This window comes from Urocitellus parryii, chromosome 3 (assembly GCF_045843805.1).
Source record: "Urocitellus parryii isolate mUroPar1 chromosome 3, mUroPar1.hap1, whole genome shotgun sequence".
Lineage (NCBI taxonomy): Eukaryota > Metazoa > Chordata > Mammalia > Rodentia > Sciuridae > Urocitellus > Urocitellus parryii.
Window position 1 is genome coordinate 31,359,155 of NC_135533.1, and position 10,043 is coordinate 31,369,197.

Genomic DNA, 10,043 nt, shown 5'->3' on the forward strand with positions numbered 1-10,043 from the left:
GTAACTTGATCATGGCCTCAGGCAAAAAAGGGAGGAGAGACTGCGGTTGGAGTTCCTAAGACCTAATTCTAATTCTGTTCTCATCAACCACCTGTGTCACTTTCCAACATCTGGGTTTCAAGCATCTCATTCTCTCAGTACCCCTCTGACTTTAGAGATCGCTTAGACACACTCTTTCCCTATCCATTCATTCCCTCACTCCGTTGACATTTACTGAGAATCTGCTATGTTCCACGCACTGCTCTAGATGCTAAAAGACACGACAAAATTCTCCATCAAGATTATATTCTATTGTCCACAAAAGCAACAGCAAAACACAACGCAATGGCGTAGATAACACTAAGGGCAATGCATATGTGTATTCTACACACAAACATACACTACGGACAAGAATAAGCAGGGAAGGTAGAGTGGGAGTACTAAAGGTGTCATTTAAGAAGGGCGAGTTAAGAAGGGCCTCACTGATGAGAAGTGAGCAAAGAGGACTGAACAAATCCATGGGAGTGCCTCTGGGTACTCATGCCAATCTTGCACTGTGAAGGAGTGTCTCTTACTCCACTGAATGCCAGCCCTCCCTTTTTCTGGATCCCTTTTCTTCTCTTTTGATCCCAGTCACACTTCTCTTTTGTAATATCCATCTCTTCCTCTTTTCTGTAATATTCCCATCAGTTGCCAATATGCTTGAGTCATCACCCATAGATGTCCAGGATAAAGTCCTTTTTAACCTGACATTCTAGCTATTGCTCTGTCTCTCCGCCCCACCTAGCATACTTTCTCTTAAACTTTGAGCTTCTATGTAATACATCTGACCACCAGAGCATCTATGCAAAGGCTGTGAATTCCTGGAGGGAGGAAATGGCTAGCTAAGGTCGAACTCCTAGCCATTTCTGCCAGGGAAGCAGACCTATGACATAGGAACTGTGTACCACTGAGGAAACCTAGTCCACATTGTGTAGAGCAGAAGAGTCTACCTGAGAGAGAATAGGATCACAGAATCCGAGAGAGGAAAGTACTTGAAAAAAGGGAGTGGTAATCCATGTCCAATGTGATTATGAGTTGAATATGATCAAGACAGAGAGCAAACTGCTGGATTATGAATGACAACATGGCTGCAATGGGTGGTTTGATTTTAGCAAATTCTGTAGTTGAGACAAAGGAACACAAGCCAGTTTAGAATGGGTTAAAGAGAGAAAGAAGAGTGGAGATATTCCCCAAACCATTATTTACTTATGCTCATAAACAATGATTAAGGAATTAGGTCAGGGCTCAGCAGGCTACCTGACGGACATTCCCACTGGGATGTCTAATAGTCTCTTCAGAATGTACCTAAAGAACTTTGATCCCTCTCCTCCATGATTTGTTTCTCAAGTTCTCTACACTTCAGTGAATGGCACCACTACCAGTTGCTGAAGCCACAAATCTAGACTTCTTCTTTCATTCCTTCTTTTCTCTCATACCTGTTTGCAAATGATATATCAGCCAGCCCCACAGATTACTCCCTATTATCTATTGTTGTATAACCTAGCCATTAAAAACAATAACATTAATTAGTTCAGAGTTCCTGTGGATCCAGAATCCAAGTGTAGTGTAGAAATCTTTGAAGGTCACACAGAGGTTGATAGCCAAGCTGTCTCTTCTGAGCATTCAACTGGGATAGAGTGGAGGAGGTAAGATCCACTTCCAAGCTCACTCCCCTTGTCAGGCTTCAGCCCTCTGCCACATGGATCTCTCCACAGAGCTGCAGCAGACGGAGGCAGCTGACTTTCCCCAGAGTGAGGACAGAATGAAACAGCATGCCCCCAGATGGAAGCCACACTCTAGTAATAACCTACCTTAGAACTGACATCTCCTAGCTTCTGCCATATTTTATTTGCTAGAAGTAACTCCTAACTCCAGGCCACATTCAAAGGGAGAGGAACCAAGCTGAACCTCTCTAGGAAATGCTCATGGAAGAATGTGTGCACATAGCTTTAAAACCACCTCAACTACCGAAAAATCCTGATTCAGCTCATTTCTCTCCTTTTCCACTACCATCGTGGTGGGTCGGACCTGAACATCACCTCTAGGCTCCAACAACCCCTGCACTGTTCTCTCCCTAATTTCCCAATTCATTCTCACTGCAGCCCAAGTAATCTGTTTAAAATGTAAATCAGATTATATCATTTTCCTGCTTAAAATCCTCCCTCCCATGGCTTCTCATTTTACTTTCCTATTGTGGTCTAAGAGGGTGAGATCTGGCCTGTACTTAACCATCTCACCTGATTTCCTATCATTCCCTGCATAATATCGCAGCAACATCAGCCTTTTTGGCCACTCTGCACAGATGCCAAACTTATCACGCTCTACTGTCTTCACCTTTACTGTTCTTTAGTCAGTTTGTCCTCTTGCTTGCTTCTGTACAAACTGCTCCTCGCATTTGTTTTCCTTGCCATTCAGATTTTAGCTTGATATCACTTCTTCTGAGAGGCTGTTCCCAACATCATCATCTATAGTAGTTCTCCCCTGCCTCTTGTCCCCATCCACAGCCATTAAGCCCCCAGTGCTGGTGTCAACCTGTTATGGTTTAGAAATGAGGTATCCTCCCAAAACTGATTTGTGAAATAATTCAATAATTTTCAGAGGTGAAATGATTCAGTTATGAGAGGTATAACAGTGGGTTGATCCATTGATATGGATTAACTGGGTGGTAACTGTAGGCAGGTAGGATGTGGCTGGAGGAAGTAGGTCACTGGGGACATGACTTTGGGGCTTATATTTTGTCCCTAGTGAGCAGAACGCTCTCTCTCTCTCTCTCTCTCTCTCTCTCTCTCTCTCTCTCTCTCTCTCTCTCTCTCCTTTCTGGGGCCTTTTCCTAGCTGTTTTTCTCCACCATGTCCTTCTGCCATGATGTTCGGCTTCACCCGAGGCCCAGAGTTATGCAGTTGGCCAACCATGGACTGAATGAAGCTTCAAAAGCCAGAACCAAAATAATCATTTCCTCCTCTATGTTGTTCTTGTCACATCTTTTAGTCATAATGACACAAAGCAGACTAACATGCAACTGAATGATTGCCACTGACACTGTTACTAATTGTTAGCTTAGTGAGCTGTTTCTATACTGTTGGTGAATAGCCACTTCCTCTGGCCCCCCCAAAGGTATCCCATAACGCAGACCATTCTGTCTGCTGGGGAACCCCCATCACTTCACCATAATCTAATAACTATGAGGTCATGGCCCAGCACAGGAGGGTGTCCGTGATTCCTCCTCCAAACAGTGCTTTGTTCAGCTGTGACTGATGGACGCTGCGCTATATCTCAGGTTAAGGATTCTGGCTGTCACCCTACCTTCCTCACACACTTCACCACAGCATCTTGCTCATGGATTTGTTCACTTGCACGCACCCTACCTTCCTTGGTAGCATGTGAACTATGAGAAGGTACTCACTAATTATGAGACTATGAGACTCTCACTGATTTGCTAATTACCTTGTCTTTAACTTCTACAGCAGTTTCTGGAACATAGTAGTTGCCCAAATATTTTAAGAAGGAATGAAAGCATGAGTGGATGGCAAAGAGTGGGGAGTAAAGTCAGCATGGGGGGCAAGGAGTGAGGGTGAGGTGGGGAGTACACAAGAGATGCTACTCCTTCCACCTCTGACCCAGTGTCCTGTGGGCACCAAAGAACCCAAGTTGTCTTTCTGGGACAAAAATTCATGGCATTTGTTTTTTACACGAATCCATTGGCTGTTTGCCTTTTTTGTGCCCCTTTCATCTTTTCCTTAAGCCATCCTGTCTTCCTTCCCTTTTCTCGCCTAATTCCATCTTTCAAATCCCAGAGCAAAAATTTCCCAAGTCAACCCACACGGGATAGGACAAGGTGAGATGAGATGGCAAGATAGAGGTCCCATCTTCTGTGGACTCCTGTGGTGACCTGAACCCTGAGCCTTACTCAACATCCTCCATCTCCCTAACTTCCCACAACATTCAGAGATTGATTCACTATGTGGAGAAAGAGAAAGGTGACTGCCCAAATAAAAATGTGTTTTCTGGATCCTGATCCCGGTCTCTTACTGGGGAGAAAGAAATTTCTCAGGATTCTAATTTTAGTTGATCTTGAAATTTGTTCCTCTAAATCAGGGCCTCCAAGTCTCTGTTCCTTGGTCCATTAGGAGACATATCATAGGAAAGGCCCTGGAGGAGTAGGGATGTCTTATTATTCCCCATCCTTCTTCCCATCTTGTTCTCTTTCTTCCCTGAGGTTCCCAAGCTAAATATATCTATCTACTGCATATGAGGTACATAAAATGTACTTGCTTCCAGAATCATAGGAGATTGTGTTCCTTAGAGGAGCTGGAGTTCCTAAAGTCAGGGATAGAAGAGGTAAATGGGGAAGTCTGAATAATGTTCAGGGTCAACTTGGGCTCTGGGGCTACGTGGGATACAGTAGATGAGGTGACCAAGTTACTTTAGACCGACACTTATTTTCTAAGGGAGAGTTATGCCCAATTCTGGATGGAAGAAAAGAGGAGGCATTACTAATTCAGTAATGGAATACTTATTGCTTCTAAGTGTAAAATATACAGAATAGCACTTTTAACATCCAGAGGCCACTGTCAAGAGCCAACACGTGACCAAATATAGGCTCATAAGAAAAATGCAGTAGATATACATGATAGAATAAGAAATTAGGAAAACTACCCCATTCACAATAGTCTCAAATATATATATATATATATATATATATATATATATATATATATCAACAACAACAACTTGGGAATTAACTTAACCAAAGAGGTGAAAGACCTCTACAATGAAAACTACAGAACACTAAAGAAAGAAATTGAAGAACACCTTAGAAGATGAGACAATCTCCCATGCTCTTGGATAGGCAAGGTTAATATTGTCAAAATGGCCATACTACCAAAAGCACTATACAGATTCAATGAGATTCCAATTAAATCTCATTGTCATTCCTTTTAGAAATAGAAAAAACAGTCATGAAATTCATTTGGAAAAATAAGAGACCCAGAATAGCCAAAGCAATCCTTAGCAAGAAGAGTGAAATAGGAGGCATCACAATACCAGACCTTAAACTATACTACAAAGCTATAGTAACAAAATGGCGTGGTATTGGCACCAAAATAGACATGTAGACCAATGGTACAGAATAGAAGACACAGAAACAAACCCACAAAAATGCAGTTATCTCATGCTGAACAAAGGCGCCAAGAACACACATTGGAGAAAAGATAGCCTCTCAAAAAATGGTGCTGGGAGAACTGAAAATCCATATGTAGCAAAATGAAAATAAACCCCTATCTATTTCTCACCATGCACAAAACTCAAGTCAAAGTGGATCAAGGACCCAGGGATTAGCCCAGAAACCCTGGGCCCAATAGAGGAAAAAATAGGCCCAAATATTCATTGCATTGTATTTGGCCCTGACTTCCTTAGCAAGACTCCTAAAGTGCAAGAAATAAAATCAAGAATTAATAAATGGGATGGACTCAAACTAAAAAGATTCTTCTCAGCAAAAGAAGCAATCAGTGAGGTGAACAGAGAATCTACACTCTGACATCAAATTTTTGCCACATGCCTATAAGATGGAGCACTAATCTCCAGGATATATAAAGAACTCAAAAAACTTAACACCAAAAAAACCCCCAAACAACCCAATCAGTAAATGGGCCAAGGAGCTGAACAGACACTTCTCAGAATAAAATATACATTCAATCAAAGAGTATATGAAAAAATGTTCAACATCTCTAGCAATTAGAGAAATGCAAATCAAAAACTACACTAAGATTTCATATCACACCAGTCAGAATGGCAGCTATCAAGAATATAAACAATAGGTGTTGGTGAGGATCTCGGGGAAAATGGCACACTCATAGTTTGCTGGTGGGACTACAAATTGGTGCAACCACTCTGGAAAGCAGTATGGGATCCCTTAGAAAACTTGGAATGGAACCACCATTTGACTCAGCTACCCCACTCTTCAGTCTGTACCCAAAGGACTTAAAATCAGTATACTATAGTAATGCAGCCACATCAATGTTTATAGTAGCTCAATTCACAGTAACTAAACTGTGGAAGCAACCTAGATGCCCTTCAATAGATGAATGGTTAAAAAAAACTGTGGATATACACAATGGAATACTACTTAAAATTAAAAGAGGATAAAATTATTACATTTGCAGGTAAATGGATGGAGTTGGAGAATATCATGCTAAGCAAAGTAAGCCAATCCCAAAAAACCAAAGACTGAATGTTTTCTCTGAGGGGGGTATGGGAAAAGTGGAGGAACTTTGATTGGACAAAAGGTAAGGAGGAGTGGGGAGGGTGCATGGGGGCAGGAAAGATGGTGGAATGAGATGGACATTATTACCCTAGGTACATGTATAATTGCACAAATGATGTGACCCTACTTTGTGTACAACCAGATAAATGAAAAGTTGTGCTGTAGTTGTGTACAGTGAATCAAGAAACATTCTGCTATTATATATCTAATTAAAATAAATTAATTAATTTTTAAAAAAAGAAGGAGATCTTGTCATGAGCAACAATATGGTTGAAACCAGAAGACATTATATTAAGTGAGATACGTCAGGCACAGAAAGAGGAGTACTTCATGATCTCACTTATATGTGGAATCTAAAAAGTTGAACTCACAGAAGTAGAATGGTGGTTACCAGAGACTGGGAAGGGGATTTGGGGAGATGTTGGTCAAAGATATAAAATTTCAGTTAGGAAGAATAAGTTCAAAATATCTGTTGTATAATGGTGGTTGTAGTCAATAGAAAGATACTATTCCCCTCACCCCAACCCTGGTTCTGGGGAATGAACCTAGAGATGTTTTATCACCAAGTCACATTCCCAGCTCTTTTTAAATTTTGCACTTTGAGACAGGGTCTTGTTAAATTGCCCAAGCTGGCCTCAAACTTGTAGTCCTCCTGCCTCAGCCTTCAGAAGACCTGGAATTACAGGTGTGTACCACTGTACCTGGCTCAAGACACTGTTTTTGTTCTCACCTGCTCTTTTGTCTGAAACCTTTTTTTTTTTTTTCAAAATTTCTCTATTCTTCATTTTTGACATTACTATATATTCCTTGTTCCTTCAGATACCAGTTGGAATTGATTTCAGCTGGTATTTACTGATACCTTTCTCATATCTCACATTGTGATATCTCCCTCTTATTATTCTTAGTACTCTGCATTGATAATACCTTATTATTTTCTGTTTCTTTCTAGATTATTCAACAATACCTTGTTTATTGTAATAGCTGATGCCTAAACAGCTCCTCACAAAAGCTGGGTGCTCAGTAAATACTGTTGAATGAATGAATGAATATTTGAAAATCACTACTACAAGAGCCTGCAGAAAACTTCAATATACCATGTTTCATTGACTTTAAGATATCTTTATGTTAAAGGCACAATTATTTATTGTTATTTTATGTGTAATTGGGTCAGGAAAACTATCAATTGGTCTATAACACAATTTCCCCAAACTATTACACAGTTTCATATTACAGAGGTATTAAAATGTGCAAATAAGAGTATGAGTCCTTAGAATATGAAAATTTAAAATATATGGAAAGTTACGGAGAATATGTAAAACTTAGAAATTCTTTTTATCACCAGAAATTTATAACCCAACATTAAAATGTCATAAAAAACCTGGATGTCACCTTGATTCTTATAATTTCTCCTTTATTTCTTTTCCTCTCTCAGTCCTAATTTCCTTTCCTCCCTCAGTCCTCATGTGCCAAATATTTCTTTGCATGTGTTCAAATATTAGTTTCTAAACATATTGGGCAAAAAAGCACATCTACTCATTCTTTCATTTCCCGCCCCCCCCCAAAACCCTGAAGGCACTGAGCATTCAGTAAAAATTGTCACAGAATTGGTAGAGAGCCAGAGCCAAATTTGCCAAGTTCAATCCTGTGCAAGCAGGGAAAGGCTGAGTTGGTGGCTTCTCTTGGGACTGTTCTGCAGCAGATGCTGAACCTTGCTGGCAGAAGTTGCAACATTCTCAAGTTTCTGAACATGTGAAATTCTAGTGCCCTGAGAATGTCAACAACACTGTCCTGCATGAAGCAGCTATAGTAAGAGTTGAAAGAAAAACACTGGATTTCCTGAAACTCTATAGTAGCAGAAATAACATGTGTAAACCGGAGATCATTCCTGTGGGTTTGCTTTATGAAATAAAAGAAAATATCTGTGAAACCACCATGCAGACACGAAGCAACTACAGTGCAAACTAGGAAGTTTTATCCAAACCCAGAAGTAATTTGCAACATGCATTCACCTTACATAATCAAACAGCCTGGAGAAAATAGGACCAATCTTATTATCTTTGCTTCATACAAAAGCATCCATTCAGAAAGTGTAGGAGCCCCAGGTTTGTCTGACCAGATCTGGTGATCCCAAATTGATATGTACCTAAAAACAGAACATTGAGTACATAAATCAAAACTAATGAGACTATACTTCACTTCAGTTATCTAAACATTTATCTCAAAACAAAAACAAAACAAAAAATAACCTTCAAAAATCCAAAGGAAGCAGAAGGATAGAAATAATAATGGTAATAACCAACAATCAAAGAGAAACAAACTTAGAGACCAACAACTCTGTGGAATATTATGCAGCCATATAAAGAATGGAGCCCTAACACATGCTACAACATGGATGTACCTGGAAGTCATTATGCTAGGTGAAAGGAGCCAGACATGAAAGACAACATATTCTAGGATTCTATTTACCCACTTAGCTAGAATAGGCAAATCATGAGAGTCAGAAAACATTCTAAGTTGCCAGGGACTGGAGGGAGGAGAAAATGGAGAGTGACTACTCAGTAAATGTGGGTTTCCTTCTTGGGGTGATGAAAATATTTGGGCATAAGTTAATGGTGAGGGTTGCCCATTATGAATGTTATTGAGTTGTCCACTGGGAAATGGTTAAATGACGAGTTTTATGTCATGTGAATTTCACCATGATAAAAAATTTAAATGGAGAAGACAAAACATTCAAAAGTTGATCATTGAAAAGACTAATACAATGTATAAACAAGGAAAGCTGAGAGATGGAGGGAAGGAAGAGATAAAACAAATTCTACACCTAAAAAATGAAGAGACGATTACCACAGATTTTTTTTTTTTTTTTTTTTTTTAAAGAATTTTTTAATATTTATTTATTTATTTACTTATTTTTAGTTTTTGGCGGACACAACATCTTTGTATGTGGTGCTGAGGATCGAACCCGGGCCGCACGCATGCCAGGCGAGCGCGCTACCGCTTGAGCCACATCCCCAGCCCAACCACAGATTTTAAAGCCACTTAAAAGTAAGAGAATGATAATATTAACTATCTTATTTCACTAAATTTGCAAATGTAGAAGATGAAAAGAATGAATTTCTAAACTTACCAAAACATACACAAAGGAGAAACATAAATTCTCAATATTGTAATATTTATTACAGAAATTTAATTCCTAAAAGAAACCTTCAGTCCTAGATAGCTTCATGATTGGTTTCTTCCAAATATTTAAGGAAGGCAAAGTACAAATTTTATATTAACTCTTCCAGACAATAGAAAAAGAAGGCATACCTCTTAACTCTTTCTAAGACAATATCACCTTGATGCCGAAACCTGATTAGTTAGTGAGAAAAAAAGAGGAATTAAAATTACACACAAGTCTTTATCATGAACATGGGCATTAGTATCTCAAGATATTAGTTGATTGAATCTATAATCTAAAACAACATCATAACCAAGTGTGTGCCTAATATGCAAGTTTGGCTTAAGGTTTTAAATCAACAGCAAAATAATTAACAGAGAAAGCAATATGATCATCTCAATAGGTGCAGAAAATTATATTTTAAATTTCACACTCATTTATAAGAAAAACTATTATTAAGTTAGAAATAGAATGCAAATTTCTTAATTAGATGAAGAATATCTATCAAAGGAAAAACTAGCAGACATCATACTTCATGAGAAGCTGAAGGCTCTCATTAGTAATTGAGAAAGAGAAAAAAATATTCACTCTGATAACTTA